Below are 17,541 nucleotides of genomic sequence, written 5' to 3' on the forward strand. Positions count from 1 at the left end.
GATTTGGAGCAAGTTGTCCTTGATAGGGAGGAGGAGAGAAAAATAGGAGCACAGGTGCTGGAGAGAAGTAAGGCCTTCGTTCTAATAACTGCGCAAAGCAATAATTCAGCAGATGAAGCAACAGACCTTTGTTAAAGTCAAAACTATTCAAAAGCCCATATCCTGGTTCCTGCAGTCTATAACAATAGGAACCTACATGGAACGAAATATCCAGTGGACTTAGTAGAAATAGGTGCTCAACGATCTCAACAGAGGGCCGGGGGCAGCGGGTGGTAGTGGCAAGAGAAAACTTCTAGAATTGGGAGCCTGTCTGCCCGTACTTGCCAGTTTTGCCAGCACCAAGCCCTTGATCAACAGCTCATTTATTTTTGGATTCTTAGAGGTGGGAAGAAGAGAATACTGGATGTATATGGCATTAAAAAAAAACTCCAACGTGGGTGAGCTGGGACGATGTCCAAGCTGTGCAAGGGCAGCCACCTCCCCCATACGATTCCTTTTTTTTCCCTTTCCACCCCTCCTGTTCCCAACACCTCTCACCCAACCATACCTGTAGAAGCCACATTCCTCACAAAACTAAATGTGTCTGGGGAGGGGAGGGAGGCAAAGTAAAGGAACATAACACCAAAATACTTCTCAACTCCCCAAACTGGAAAGTTTTAGTAAGAAAATGGAAGAGTGCTGGAAGGTTCTAGCAAACTAAAAAGTTTGAAGAAACAGGACATAGTTGGATATATTTCATTATCTTATCACCCATTTGGCTGGACCTTTTTAGCATGGGATAAGCATTGTTGATATTTTCAGGTCTGATCAATATGCAACCACAAAAATTACAAATATAGTACCTACTGTGTGCTAAGCACTGGGCTAGACTTTGCATATACAAAGAACAATGACAAACTTGTCCCTGGAGGAGCCCATAGTCTAGTCGAGGAAACAAACATCACACAAGTAAATCCGCAGAGGAATATTTACTATAAATTATGATAACTGAGATGCAGGAAATATGTACGGTACCATGAAGTGGGGGAAGGACATCATTTGCTCAGGGTACAAGCCTCTCTATTAAAGTAGGCTTTAAGCTGAAAAAGAAGGATGGGTTAGCCAGGCCAAGAGTGAGGGGTAAAGTGTACTGGGCAGAGTGAACAGAGGTCAAACAACCCTCTAAACCCCCAGCATGGTCAGAGACCTGCAAGATGCCAGCATGGCACAAACGGAGAGACCGGTAGAAGATTTGGAGGGAGAAACAGGAGCTAAACCACAGGGACCTTTGTAGACCATGGGCAGGAATTGAGAGTTTATTCTAAGTATATTGAGAAATCACTTCAGTTTTTTAGGCTAGGTGATGACATGATCTGATTTATATTTAGAGAAAAGCACCCCAACTATCACATGGAAGGTGCATTAGAAAGGGGTGAGAGTAGATTCTTTAAGAGGCTACAGTAGGAGTCGTGGTGAGAGAGGAAGGGAGATGGCGGTGTAGGTGGAGAGGTGGGCAAAGATTTGAGGTATACGTTGAGGGTAGAATTGACAAGATTGAAAGAAAGATTGGATTGATCAAGAGTGGGTGGTAAAGAAGAGAAGGGTTACTAAGAACAAATCCCAAGCTTCTGGTTTGGGCATCTGGGTGGGTGTTTCCATTTACTGAGTTGAAACACTGCGAAGTAAAAGTTTCTGCATGGCAGATGCTGGGAATCAAGAATTTGGTTTTGAACATCGTACATCTGAGATGTCTCTGATGTCAAGGTAGGGAGTTGGATATGCAAGGTCTGAACCCAAAAGATAGGTCTGGTTTGGAGGTACAGATTTGGGATTCGTCAAAATAGACATAGTATGTAAAGCTGGGAGAGAGGATTGGTTTTCATATCAGGCCAGGCATGAAAAATAGAATAAAAAAACCAGTAAAGGTGGAATGACCCTTAGAGATAGTCCAGTCCAAACTCACTTCTCACCCCATAGCAAACAGGAAGTTAAAGAAATAAAGCTATCAGTGGAAGTAGAGTTAGTGATAGATTAATTCTTCCTTCGGGATTAGCACTTTTGTTGGTTTATTTTACATTGTTTTGTCAACATTTGACATCAAAATGGTTGAGACTAAGGAATCTGTATAGCTCTATCGGTGTGACTCATGGTGTCACCTCCCCTAGCTTATAGTCTCACCTGCCGCATGTGATCCACCCACGCTCATTACTAACTTGCTCCCCTCTTCCTCTAGCCAACATAAAACCTTTTTTTTTTTTTTTTAGATTTTATTTATTTGAGAGAGAGAGAGAGACAGTGAGAGAGAGCATGAGAGGGGAGAAGGTCAGAGGGAGAAGCAGACTCCCTGTGGAGCTGGGAGCCCAATGCAGGAAACCAGGATCATGACCTGAACCGAAGGCAGCTGCCCAACCAACTGAGCCACCCAGGCACCCAACATAGAACCTTTTCTCCTGGTTCCCTACTTACTGAAAAAGAAGTTGCCACCATTCCAGTGGACATACCTGTGCAATTTAATATCGAGGAAGTCTAAGGCTTAGAGCAGTGACCAAGGGGCTGAAGGGATGTCCCTGTGAAGCTCCAGCCTACTCAGCTTAGCGCCCACAGCCCCTGTGATTATTTAGCAACTGGACCCTCTCTCCTCTTGAATATGAGTGCCTGAATTTCAAGAGCTACTTTTTTTCTCCTTGGTATCCTAATTCAGCCCTGGCTCCTAGGAAAAGTGACTTACCCATTTAATACATGTTTTCAATGAGAGGGACCCAATCCATGGAAGCCTTTTGTTAGACTCAACCTACCTTTAGTAGTCTTTCCATCCTTCCAAGGAAATACATTTACTAAGCACATACTATGTGTCAGATATGGTGCTAAAAGGTTGCAGTCATGTTCAGTCTTTAAAATACAGTTATATGGGGGTTGTTATTAGCTCTTGTCCAGTATATTTAGGTGTACATTTGCATACCTTCCATCCAATTCAGTAAATATTTAACGCACATCGACCATATGTACAGAGGTGCAAAAGGAAGCCTCTGTCACTCAGGGCTCTAAGACCAGTGCAGGAGAGCAATATCGACAAACACACAATGATAAGGGCTGTCACTAAGCAGCAACCGGTTTCTTTTGATTGACTATGGGAACATGATTGCTTCAAACCAAGAGATCTAGGAAAGTTTCTTAGAGGGGTAGAATTTGAACATCATAATAAAATAATGTAGGGGCGCCTAGGTGGCTCAGTCAGTTAAACATCTGACTCTTGAATTCAGCTCAGGTCATGATGTCAGGGTTGTGGGATTGAAGTCTGTGTTAGATTCCATGCTCAGTGGGACATCTGCCCCTCCCCTTGTTCTCTCTCTCTCTAAAGAAAATAGATAAATTAAAAAAAAAAAAACAAGAAAACAAAATAATGTAAGGTAATGAATGTATTCTTGACATAGACATCAAAAGTATAAGCATAGCTTTGAAATAATGAACACTAGATATATATGATCCTTAGTATGTACTGTTTTAATACATACATGTTCACTCTTGTGAACTTACTTAATTCAGCCTTGTGAAAGGGGTGGTATTGTCATCCTTACTTTACAGCCAGGAAGCTGAAGCACAGAAAGGTCAAGTAACTTACTTAAGATCGAGCAGCTAACAAACAGCAGAGTTGGGATTTGAACCCTAGGGATTTAAGTCTTTGCTTTTAGCCATTATGCTGTACTGCCTTACAAATAAAGGGCAAAACTTCCACATGGGTAAGGTTAGGAGGGAGTTACAGCAGGTTAAAGAGAGGGGGTATAGGGAAGGAGGGTATTCCAGACAGAGAAGAGTTAAAAGAATGGCCCAGAGATGAGGTGTACACATAACAGTACTTTATTTTGTCTAGGAAGCTGTCTAGTTTGCAGAGAACTTCTTCAGCCTTTCCTGAATATGCTTCTCCTCATGACCCTGTGAAGCCATGATTATTATTCTAATTAGAAAGAGGAGTAAATGGGGACCCAGAATGGGAAGGCACCAGCTGGGCTGGTAGCTATAGCTTGAGGTTCAAAATCTGGTCATTTAACTGCAGATAAGTGCCTTTTCATGGACTGAAGTATTAGCAAGTAAATACATTCATCGCTCCTCCCCTGAGCCAGGCCCTGTGCTAGCCTGTTCATATATGTTCTAATTTCATCCCCACAAGAGCCCTGAGAGGTAGGTGTTGTTACATTTCAAAAGAGGAAACAGTTCAAGTCTGCCTCTACTTGACTTTTTTTTTTTTTAAGAACAATTTCCCATGAGGCATGTTGGTTTTCAGTTTCATGCTTTGCCTGCTCTTTGGTCCTTGGGAACCCCTGAGGACAGAGTATTACCTGTGGGTTAATACATGCAGCTTTACTGAGAATGGAAAATCCCAATTAATCTCTTTGCCAAAATCTTCAGTCAGTCTTGCTTTTGGCCAACCTTTCCTGTGTGCTGAAAGTCAACATTTAAATATGAAACTCGGCTTTGGTTTCCAAAAATTTAATTGCATTATTAAGAATTATTTGAAACTGGGCTTTGTGAATCTAAGAGGAGAAGGCTGGGAAGAAGGCTGACCAGACACTGCAGGCTGGCCCACAGTGCATCCCAATCATGGAAAGGCTCGATGTAATCTGCAAATGATCTGGCTGATGGCACCATTTCCAGCTCAGCGCACACCTGCTGTGTAGGGCATAATTCTAGCCCCTCTGTGGGGAGTATGAATCAGGGGCTAGAGAAAGAGAACAGCTTTACCAGAGATCCAATGACAAGTATGTCAAATACCAAAGAAAGACAATCAGGCAAGAGCCAGTTAAAATTCACAGCCCAGGCCATAGACTTGGGCACTGAGGCTAGATTCCAGGGCATCCTCCTCATTTGTGCATGTTCAGTCTGAGAACCAGGTATGGAAGACTCTGTGTTCAGCCCTCTTGCCTTCTGGGTTGGGTTAAGACTCTTAGGAGGGTCACGATCCTAGCCTAGAATGGCGTCATTGAAAAGAGGCAACAAAAAAGAAAGATAAGATGACTTAAGCTTTCAGAGCAAGAGGAAGGAGAATGGATGGAGTGAAAATTGGGACATTTCAACTTGATTTTCAAGGACGGGGTTATAATAAAGGGCTTTGTTTTGTAATGCTGTTGTCAACCCTTTTAAAAGAGTTTCTCTGCAAACTGGATGACAAACCAGAGGTCTAGTATGATTTTTTTCTGTGCCTCTTGCCTTGGTTTGCTCATTTGTACAAAGGGAAGGCTACTGCTACCACAAGGTATTCTTTTGAGGATTAAATGCCATGAAGCACAGTCAATGGCTCATTAATATAAAATGTGTAAAAAGTAGGCTGTTGTACAGTCTGGCTAGCCCAGCCATATGGTAAAAAATAGAACTAGACAGTTAGTATCATTGGACAGAACCTCTGGCAGATATCTGAATGTGGTAGATGAGGGGAAGGGAGAAAACAGTAAGTGCCTTTACTCAAGGGCGTCGAGGAAGTTCAAGGCTGATAGAGTGTTTGGGGTGGGGGGTGCGGAGAGTTACTGAGAATTTCTATGAGCCAGCTGCTCTGCTGAGCCCCTTACAACAAAACCTTATTTTTTACTACTGGGAGACATAGGCAGGTGTCTTCATCTCCTAAGGCAAGGGCCAGAGGTTCTGAATGGGAATAGCCTCCTGAGATCAAAGAGCTAATAAGTAGATGAGGGGGATTAAAATCCCACTTGAGTTAAATCCAAAGCCCATGCTCTTGGCCTTACACCATCCCACCACGTTTTCTGCTTCCTTGCGAAGACCCATTTTTCAGGGTTTCCATAGGACCAACAGAGAATGGTAGTGGCTAGGGTAGGGGTTATATATATAAATTATATATATATATATATAAAAGATATGTCTATGAATCACTGTGTAACCCTCCTTTTATGAAGTTCAATCTTTCAATCTAAAAAGGCTAAGTGCACAGGATTAACCTAGTTCACTTTCATTCCTAACACTGGAATCAGTGCTTTACACCAAAGGGGCAATGGGTCCCCTTTGCCTCCAAATCCAAGTAATTTTTATCTACAAAAATCACTTATTTAAAATCCTGTGTATATTTTTCTTATGGCTGCCTGAGGCCAATGCGAAGTGATATGCCTCCCATATCTTTCCACCAGCAGCCAGTAGGTGCTCAATAAACTTTCTGGCACATAAATGTTTAAAGCAAGTATACTATCAGCATGTTATAAACTTTCTTTGGGTTTTGTTGAGGGTTCTTTTTGCATTTCTCCAACTTGTGGGCCCAGTATCAATCCATCTGTATACCCACCATTGACCCAAATAAATTTAAATACATAATTACCAAAACCAAACCTGTTACCATATTATACATACATACAGAGATACCTGCATATATTTGGTGAACATTGATTAAATCCCATTATGTGGCAGACAACAGATGAATTACTGCATAAGTATCACCAGTTAAAATTTAGACTGAGAGAAATAAACCCACACTTATATGGTCAGTTAATCTACAACAGGAGGCAAGAACACACAATGGGAAAGAGTTTCTTCAACAAATGATACTGGGAAAACTGGACAGCTCCATGTAAAAGAATGAATCTTGACCACTTACTCATACCGTAACCAAAAATAAACTCAATGGATTGAAGACCTAAATGTGAGAAGGAAACCATAAAACTCCTAGGGGAAAAAAAAAGAAAGAAAGAAAACATTGGCAGTAATTTCTTTGACATCAGCCTTAGCAACATTTTTCTAGATGTGTCCTCAGGCAGGGGGAACAAAAGCAAAAATAAATGTTTGGGACTACAGCAAAATAAGAAGCCTTTGAACAGTGAAGGAAACCATGAACAAAATGAAAGACAGCCTACTGAATGGGAGAAGATATTTGCAAATGATATATCTGATATGGGATTAATATCCAAAATATATAAAGAACTTAAACAAATCAACACCAAAAAACCAAACAATCCAATTAAATAATGGGCAGAGGAGCTGAATAGATATGTCCAAAGAAGACATACAGATGGCCACAGACACAAGAAAAGATGTTCAACACCACTCATCATCAGGGAAATGCAAATTAAAACTACAATGAAATCACACATATCAGAATGGCTAGAATCAAAAAGAAAAAGAGTAACAGGCATTGGCAAGGATGTGGAGAAAAAGTAACCCTCTTGCACTGTTGGTGGGATGCAAACTGGTGTAGCCTCTGTGGAAAACAGTATGGAGGTTCCCCCCCCAAAATTAGTAATCTAGTTAGGTGGATAGATACATAGATAATAGAATATTACTCAGCCATGAAAAGAATGAAATCTTGCCATTTGCAACATGAATGGATCCAGAGGATATGATAGTAAGTGAAGTAAGTCAGTCAGAGAAAGACAAATGCCATATGAACTACCATATGATGTAATAATTCCACTATTATTTGCCCAAAGAAAATGAAAACACTAATTCAAAAAGATATAGACATTTCTATGTTTATTGAAGCTTTATTTATGAGAGTCAAGATATGGAAGCAACCCAAGTAGCCACTGATAGATGAATGGATAAAGAGGATGTGATATATATGTATATATACACACAGTGGAATATTACTCAGCCATGAAAATGAATGAGAGCTTGCCATCTGCAACAACATGGATGGACCCAGATTGTACTATGCTAATGGAATAAGTCAGACAGAGAAAGTCAAAAACATATGATTTCACTTACATGTGAACTCCAAAATCAAAACAAATGAATAAGTAAACAAACAAAAAACAGAAACAGATCTATTACTATGGATAACAAACAGATGGTTGCTAGAAGGGAGGGGATGGGGAGATGGGCAAAATAGGTACAGGGGAGTAGGAGGTACAGGGTTCCAGTTATTAAAATGAATAAAATAAGTCATGGGGATGAAAAGTACAGCATAAGGAATATAGTCAAAGGTACTGTAATTGTATGTTGTATGGTGATAGCATTGTATGGTGACAGGTGGTAGCCACACTTGTGGTAAGCATAGCATGACATGTAGACTTGTCCAATCACAGTGTCTTAACACCTGAAACTAATGTAACATTATTATGTTATGTCAACTATATATGTCAATATGTATGTCAACTATACTCCAATAAACAAACAAGCAAACAAATAAAATTTAGTCTGGGATGCTAGGCATGTCATTACTTATGTCATTGCTTTAAAAAAAAATTCCAATCCTTAAGAAGATCACTGTTCCGCAGTGATATTAGTCTTCTGCTCTTATTGAAAGGTTAGCTCAAAATCCTGTTTTCTTCTAAATGGTTACCATGTACTGCCGTGAGAAACCATTCACAGCAGAAGACAGTGGCATAGAGAAGAGTTTGGATTCACACTTGGCACATGGACTTTCCTTTTCACTTTTTGAATTATGTTTTATAGCTTAGGGTCTGTTATCTCTATGGGACCTTGATGTTTTAGACTCATGTGTTATTTATTTGCCCAAATTCAGGCTACTGAGGCAGCTGCTCAATTCATTGCATCAAGTCTCTGTAAAGCTAGTTTAGGGAAAGAGCAAACAAATTCTTAAAACTGACTTCTTTGGACTGTGACACCAAATACTTGTGTGACCCTAGGAAAGTTACTTAATTTCTCTGAACCTCAGCTTTCTTATCTCTAAAGAAAGTGGTAATAATACCCAACTCACAAATGTATGTAAGGACGAAAGAAGACATAATCGCTAGTGCCTGGTGCACAGGGAACAAATAGCATCTCATTTGGACATGAGCCATGAGCTCAGGAAGGCGCATCTTCCAATCCCCCCTCCCATGTCCCTCCCTTATTCAAAAGCTCAGATGAACTGTTTCTTGAATTAGTCACCAATTTGGAACTCCCTCTCCTCCTTTCCTTGTCACTGAGGTAGATAATCTATATGTCAGTCTGAGTGACTATTTCAGTGATACACTCATGCATTTCACTAATCCCTACTACATGGTTCAGCTTTCAAAGTGTGAGGCACTTTCCATCCTTTACCTCACTTGATCTTTACAACAGCCCCTCTCCCCACCATGAGAACACAAGCCAGTGTTGTTTTCCTTCTTTGACAGATAAGCAAGTAGAGATTTAGAGAGGTCAAGTGGCTAGTCCAAGGTCACACTTCTAGATTTAGGTCTATGACTCTGAATTCCATCCATGAGCCTTCTATCATACCAAGCAGCCATGAGATTTTTGCTACATACTTAAAGACAGACACTAGGTGCTCTGGAAAAAATAAAACCAGATAGGTACATGCTGATAAAGAACGAGTCAGTTAGCCTAGCCTTATCCATCCCATGGGGCCCCACTCAGCCTCTGCCCAGTATCCCTGTCTCCTGAGTACCCCTTTTTCAGTCCCTGGTCACTCATATCATCCTGTGATTCAGAGGGTCACTCAAACTCAGGTTCTTCCATAAAGCCTTTGGCCAGCCACCCCACCCATTTCTTCAAGTAATATTTACTGAATACCAGGCACTGTGCTCCCCTATGCTTTGGAGTTTCCTCTAAAACAGGAGGGGGAAACAGAAAATACACTCATAGTAAATATGTAATAGTTTTGATAATAATAAATGCTAGAAAAGGAGAAGGCAGGGAAAAGTGGCAGGGCGTGTGTTGGGCAAGGTGCAGTGTGAAATAGGGTGCTAGGGAAGGTGCCACTAGGCAGGTGACACAAAAGACTGAGAAGAGATGAAGAAGAGAACCATTTTGATATCTGGGGTAAGAGGTACCAGGCAGAGGGAACTATGAGCACCAAAGCCCTGAGCCAGAGCATGCCTGTTGTGTGAGGAACAGCAAGGGGGCTGTATACCTGGAGGCTGGTAGTGCCACTAGAACAGAGGGAAGGAGGGCAGAACAGTGAGAGAGGAGGACAGGGAGGTAAGGATGGCATGTTATATAAATTCCACTGGGCACTGGAAGTACTTTCTATTCCCCTGGATGTGATGGAAACCATTGATGGCTTGGACAGGATCCAAAGTTTATTTTCACAGAATCCCTCTAGCCACTCTGTGCAGATAGGCAAGGCTGCAGCATCAGGAGAATTCAGGGAGTTATTACAATAATCTTGGAGAGCTGATGGTGACTTGGACTAGGAAATGTTGGGGAGTATTCTGTATAATTTTTAAGGCAGATCCAATACTGTTCCTGATAGTTTGGGTGTGGGTTGTGGAGGAACAGGAATCAAGCCTGGCTTCATTTTCTTTGGTCTGAGCAACTATAACAGATGGAATTATTATTTACCCAAAAAGGAAAGACTGCAGGTGCAGCAGAATTGAAGGAGTTCAGGGCACATGAGGAACTCTAATTTCGATGGCTCAGTTAGAGCACCCAAATAGACAGTCAGAAAGTGGTGCCTGAGTGGGAGCTAGATTTCTGAGGCTGAAGCCCCCGAGAGAAATCTAAGCTGGAGAGAGAAATCCAGGAATTATCAGTGTTAAGATTTTATTAGAACTATGAAACTGAATAAGATCCCCAGGGAAGTGAGCACAGAGCAAGAAGTCGTCCAATAGCTGAGCCTTGGGACACTCCTCAGTTAGAGGTTTGGGCGAGGAAGAGGCACCTTCCAAGGAGAATGATACATGGCCAGGGAAATAGGGAAAAAAGCCCCCCAGTCCCTAATTGTCTTTTCTATGGGATCCTAACAAGATGTGTCTATGCTCTTCAGGTCTGGGTTGAAGTTTCCTTGGTGGAGACAAATGAGAGGCATCTTTAGAGTGAGACTCCTATCAGTTCTCCACTCACCACAGAGCCTAGCACCTAGGAGCCCTTCAGTTAAAACTCAAGTGGTTGTCTTCCAACTGAATCATAAAATGACCGAGTACAAGAGACCCAAAGAATAGTCTGGCTTTGTGATTTCCCAACAGTATTCTTTGGAGCAAGTCAAGGAGCTATTTTCACTCGTTATTGAGAGAACTATTGAGAGCTGTAAAGCTGTGACCCTCCTTCCCAAAAGGGCTAATACAACCTACACTCACAACCTCACCCCTTCTTTCTAAGAAATATTTGTGATTTTTTTCATCAGACCTTAAACATTTCAGAAAGCTTCAAGTGCATGGCTCTAGTCGAGAGCATGCACAGGGCTGGGGGGCTAAGGAAAAATACATTGTACTCAGAGAACCCTGTACTCCTATTTCTGAGTAATAGGAGAAGAAAAGACACCATCAGCCACATGTCTTTCTCTAAAGACCAACTGAAGGCTCCGTTCCTAGACAGGGTCATAGAGATCGTCTAGTCCAACCACCTCTTAGAAAGATGAGGAAGTTGGGTCTAGAAAGGCTCCAGGATCTTTGTTCAAAATCACATACCAAGTGTGTTTGATCCAAGGCTAAAAACCAGGTCTCAACTCGAAACTTTCTGCTCAGATTCAGATTCAACTAAATTCTATGAGCATTTACTATATGCCTGGAAACATGCCAGGTGCTTTTAGATGTTGTCATTCTTAATCCTCACCACAACCTTTAGGACTGATAGTATTATCTCCCTTTTATAGAGGAGAACACTGATGCTCAGACAGAATAGTGACATAGCCACGGTTACATAGCTTCTATGTTAGAAGAGTAGGTTTGGAGCCCAGGTCTGTTGGACTCCTAGTCCAGTGCTCTCGCTCCAGCACACCTGATGCCTTCGTCAGCAGGCCTCATCTCACAAGGTCATGTATACCCACAGTCCAAGTGACTGCCCCAAGACCCTGCCCTCATACCAAGAGGTGAGGCACCTCCAGCTTGGTGTGTTAGTGAGTAACTTAACTTTGAGCTCAGAGCATGGACTCTGGAACCAAACTGTGGGTTTGAAGCATGATTGTACCACTTACTAGCACTGCAACTTTGGGCCGTGTGGCTTCCCTAAGCCCCAGTTTCCTCATCTATAAAATGGAAACAAAGATATACTTACCCCCAGAGAGTGAGGATTAAGTAATATAATCTATACCACTTACCATAATGTTGGCCATGTGTAGCAGATGTTCAATAAATGTTAAATGTAATAGTCAATGGGTGACTTTTTAAAAACCCTGGAGCTATTTTGGAACGTACTGTCCAATGCCTCAAAATTCTTCTGTAGAGTATGTCCAGGTGGGGAAGCCAGTTCTAAAATTCAGATCTCACATGTTTTAGCAACATATTCTGTATCAAACAGGGTTCAGCTAGGAAGGAGAGCCACCACAATGATATGGAATTATAGGAATTAGATCTTACACAACTGATAAAAGACCAAAGGTATGTAGTGATGAGAAGTCCTAAAAACCATTTGAAATACCAATGACAAAATATTGATAGTAAATGTGCACGCGTATGTATAAGAAAAAGGACTGGAAGGAAACGCCAAAATGTTCACAGTGGTATATCTGAGTGATGGGATCACGAGAGGTTTTTTTACTTCCACTTATTTGCTTTCTCATTTTTACACTACACTGACATTCAAATCAGAAATGATTTGTTAATATTTATTGCTCATTTACTTCTTACTCTACCTAACAGGTTTTTTTTTTCCTCTAAAATAACTTTACAATTATAAAGCTAATTATGGGAAAGAGGCATGGCGGCAAAAAGAGTTAGAATAGACACAGAGTAGGAACACAGGGTAGATAATCACTGTATTTAAGTTAGTAAACTTAATCCTCTGGACTCCGAGAGTCCTGAAAGAAGATATTATTCAAGTGAGAGCTTAAAAAAATGTGAGCGTACACACACACACACACACACACACACACACAGAATCAAGGCCCATCTCAGGGACTGACTGGGTCTTATATTCTCTGTCTCCCTTTCTCCTCTCTAAAATAAAAGCCCTCCACATCAGGGTTTTCCTGTTGTGTCTGTGTGTTTCATTTACCATAGCTTAAAGTCACTGGCAGAGGGAAGGATTGGGGTTGGGGGGATGCTGGTTGATCACAGTGAGACCTCTACCTAACTACCATGGGTAAGGGGGGAAGTTCCCCTGCTCATGTCATCCTAGCAATTCTGGTAAGAAAGAGACAAATCAAAAACAAGAAGCTTGGGCATTTTTTTGGCATTCTTGGTCAAGCAGGTTTAGACCAGAATCTGATATTCTAGAGGGAATCAAAGAATGTCAGGCTTGGAAGTATCAAAGACCATGCAATTCAACTATCCATTTGATAAATGGAGACACTAAACCCCACAGAGTCAAATCATTTGTCTGAGACCACGCAAAGCTGGGAGAGAAGCAGGGACTTCATAATCCCAGCTGAGTATGCCATCCACCATACCTTGATCTCTCCGGGGTCTCACCCTGGTTGATTTTATGATGCTGATAATAAGTGAGAGAGGAGGAGGGAGGGGGAGGAAGTGCCCTTAAATCCTATTCTTATTTGGTAGAAATTGGAAAACATAAAATTTGTTAGTTTCCTTCAAGATCCTGTACTTCCCCCAGTAGTAGACCCAGCTTCTGATCAACAATCATTATATCTTCTCCCAGAATTCCAGAGGTGATCGAGGTAAGTGGTGCCCAGTCTAGACTTTGCTAGACAAGCTTTGGGCAGAGCCAACCTGCTTGATGTGTGTTCTATCTCTTATTCTCTCACTGGTAACAGATGTGTACTTGCCTGAAGTTGCTACCTAGATCTCAACAGAAACCTCATAACCAGTCATTGCTCCCAGAAAACCTTCCTACCAGTAAACTCACACATAGCTTGCCACTCAGCTAAGACAGTAATGAGCCAAGAAAAGCCAAAAAGAGTGTGGTTTTGATATACAGAATTTTACTCCTGGCACTAGTCAAGTACTCATGGGCCAGAGAATTTTCAAAGCAGTCTTAACAAATAATCCTTTTCCTTGATACTCAGACACTGTGCAGAGAAAGAAGGATGAGAACATAATCTTTTCAAAGCTTCATTTTCTTAGTCCTTTTAGTAACTCCATGGACCCAACTCTCAAGCCCAAAAACTTAATCTTAAAAGATTATTGTGTGGGAAGAGGCAGCAAGGTGTAGAAAAAAATATACTGAGCCTCAGGTCAGAAGAGTGGCTCTGTTTTGGTACTTCTGTCTATCAGGTGTACGACCCTGAGCAAGACATTTCTCTTTCTGGCCCTGCTTTTCTCCATGACAAATGGTGATATTGTCCATACCTGTCCTCTCAAACCCTGCTGTGTCATTCATAGGATCAACACAGTGGCTATAAAAAACGTTCAGGTATTATTATTTGGATTCCTCATAGTTTTAGTGGTAGTTTTCAATAGCATCGGCTTTCTCCACAAAATGAAGTTGGTCTCCAGATATCATTTGTTTATATTTCTGAATGGATTGGATAAAGAAGTTAGAAGCAAAAAATAAATAAATAAATAATGAAAGTCTCTCTTTTCCTGGAAAGCTCTATTATTTAATCCTCTTCTTGGAGTGAAAAATCCCAGCCATACTGCAAGGAACAGAACACAGGCTTCGGTGATCTCACCACTCACCCAAGGGCTGGTATCGCTTCCCTTCTTTCACTAAGAGATTCAAAACTCTTCTGTGCGGGCTACTCTGGCAAAATGTTCATGAAACATGTAAGCCCCCTGCTTGAAAATGTACCATAATCTAAAACCAAAAGGTAGACAGAGGTGAAGGGAGAGGAGCGAGGGCAGAAAGAGAGAGAGAGGACTGTACTCTTTGGAAAGAGCCTGGCTATGGAGACTTATAGTTTAGTTTAGAGCCAAATAGTTTTCTTCAAACAAAGAAGTTCACAGCAATCCCAGACAGGAGCAGACAGGCGCAGAAACATGAGCCCTACTTTCCAGCTAATGGTGTTACCACCCATTTGTGGTTCTTCAGAGAGAATGCTGGAGTGATCCAGGCCTTCACACCCAGCTCTACAGCAGCAAGCATGGACCTGGCCTTTCAGATACAGTCCTTCTAGGGATGGGCCTATCTCCCTGGCCTTGGGTTCTTCTGCCTAGATCCAGGGTGAGTCCTGAAAAGATTATGAACCCTCCAGATCCACACAGACCAAGCTGCCGTGTCTACCAAACCAGACTGTACTACTCCTTAACCCAACCCGGCAAATCAACACAAACCCACAGTGAGTGACGGGAACCAGCAAAAGGAAGGTACAGGAGTTACAGGACATTCAAAAGAGCCTGAAGAGAGAGTTAAGGTGGGAAACCCCTTCAGTAGCTCCTTTACTATGACATTCTTTATATCCTGAGTCACTCTGTCATTCTTCGCACCCCGCAGTTCAAACCGAGACTCCACCAACTTACCAGATCTGGACAGATGCTGCAAAGTTTGCCCTTCAAACGACTATGACAGGTGGACGTGGGGTTCTCCCAGTTGCATTTCAGATCTTCCCTTGCACCTCCTTTCAAGTGGTCAGTTCTCAGCTGGATCAAGAAAGACCAGCCTGGAATAAGACAAAGCCAGGGATCATTAGCCAGGGCTTAGCCTTGAGCAGTGCCTGTGTAATTATACTACTCGGTTGATTGATGAAAGTTCAGTTGGGAAATACTACATTTTAAGGAAGTGCAACCTTTTAACTTCTGAGTTGGAGCAGGCAGCAGACCAAAAGGAGAAGGACTGGATTAAATTATAGAACAATCCTTTGAGCCATGGGTACTGAGTTGGATACAAACTGAGTCAGGTCTAGGAATTCTCAGAGGATCCAGAGAGAAATGAGCAGGCAAGTAATTGTCAGCTATCATAAATGTGGGCAAGGTGATCTTGCACCCTCCCGTTTGCCAAGTCCAGGTTTGGGCATGTCAGTCACCTTTACTGAACTTTTTTTCCACACTGCTGCCATCCACATTTAATCAAAATTTATTACCCAAAACCCCATGGCTCAGAATCCTGGAATATTGGTGTCATTAACATTAAAACACTCAACTACCCTATGTATAGAGTTGGCTTTTTTCTCTTCCTCAACAGGGTTGAACAACTCATTTCTTTTTTTTTTAATGTAAATATGAAGGTAAAACTCATCCCACACATTCCCAGAATTTGCCTGGTAAGAATCAATAAAACCAGAAGAATCATAAAATTTTGGAATTCAGAAAGTCTTTAGAAATCACTCCACATCATCACTCCATGAATCACCAACATAACATGCCAAACTAAGTACTCACTGATCTCCTTCTTAGAGAGCTCCAGGCTGGGAGCTCTTTCCTTCCAATGTGGCCCATTCCATGCATGGTTGGTTAGATAAGAAGTTGGACCATTTAAACTTGGATTTATTTAATGGTCGCTAATAGAAAGGGATCCACCACATCAAAATAGCACTTACCAAAGATATTTGGGGCTATGTGTGATTGGTGACTTCAGTGGATCCATGACCACAGACTATACTCCAAATTCCAATGCGTATATAAGGCCTTGGTTAGGACTGTGAACAGACAAAATTGTATGCTGCCGTAGTGTACACCTATTGCTAGGATTAGAGAAGCATTTGCAACAACTCCCTGTCATCATTGGTCACAAGAAAAGGAACTTGATCTGATCTACTTTAATCTTAGCTTTTAAGAGAACATGTAAAAATCAGATCAGTATCACACTATTTCAGACATGAGATGATGAGTCTATCTCTCCCAACACCTTAGTCATCTCTACTGGTTTTCTTCTTCTTGAACCTCTGCCTAAGTCAGAAAATCAGAGATTTGGGTGCCTAGTAATAGTTTTAGAACTAGAAGATTTCCTGGTGATTTCCTCATCTTTAAACTAGGAAACTGACACCCAGAGAGGGGAAGCAACTGACCCAAGGTCACAGAGCTCAAGTCACAGTCCTGGTCCTGGAGCCAGGACCAAACCCCAGGTAATACGTTGAGTATGCACAGAGAGTGATGGTGTGTCCAGTGTGCTTTGGAACCAGAGAAAGTTTTATGAAACAAGAGAATGTGCCAGCCTTTCTGTATTTCATTTGGCAACCTAGTGGAGTAAGGATTGGTAACATGCTTTTTAAAATATCCATACATTATCATATGATCTCCCTGGTATGAGGAATTTGAGAGGCAGGTTGGGGGGGTCGTGAGGGGTGGGGGCGGAAATGAAATGAGATGGGATCAGGAGGGAGACAAACCATAAGAGACTCTTAATCTCATGAAACAAACAGGGCTGCTGGGGGTTGGGGGGTAGGGACAGGGTGGCTGGGTTATGGACACTGGGGAGGATATGTGCTATGGTGAGTGCTGTGAAATGTGTAAGCCTGATTATTCACAGACCTGTACCCCTGGGGCAAATAATACATTATATGTTATGAAAAAAAGATAACCTTGGGAAAAAAAAATCTATACATTACACATAAACACACTGCAAACACTATTTAATTACATCTGTACATGAATATACCAAAATTATCGCCCTCATAAGAACTGCCAGTTACTGAGCACCTACTATATTCTGATGCTCCTAATGACTTTGTGAGGCTGGTGTTGATATCATGGTTTTTCAAGTGAACAAACTGAGGCTCAGAAGGCACAGGGCCAGTGAGGCAGGGTCAAGAACTGGGGCCCAGTCTTCCTGGTTCCAAAGCCAGTGCCATGTTCACCATAGTTACCACCTTCCTACAGCGTATCTCAAATCCGCACCTGTGCCCAACCTACTGACAAGCCCCGGACGTTTCAGATGGCTGCCACTGGTGGAATGAATTTGAGATACAGGCATGGA

General features: G+C 41.8%; 1 protein-coding gene across 1 annotated transcript in view; it reads right to left on the minus strand.

Annotated features, from left to right (window-relative positions):
• Nucleotides 1–15,229, minus strand: part of BCL6 (BCL6 transcription repressor) — a 49,448-nt gene extending 34,219 nt beyond the window's left edge. The window contains exon 1 of the mRNA XM_080796708.1: nucleotides 15,150–15,229. The gene's annotated coding sequence lies outside the window, so the exon portion shown is untranslated. The remainder of the gene's footprint in view (nucleotides 1–15,149) is intronic.
• Nucleotides 15,230–17,541: the final 2,312 nt, after the last annotated feature.

Source organism: Martes martes (assembly GCF_963455335.1).
Source record: "Martes martes genome assembly, chromosome: 1".
In the NCBI taxonomy this organism is placed as follows: domain Eukaryota; kingdom Metazoa; phylum Chordata; class Mammalia; order Carnivora; family Mustelidae; genus Martes; species Martes martes.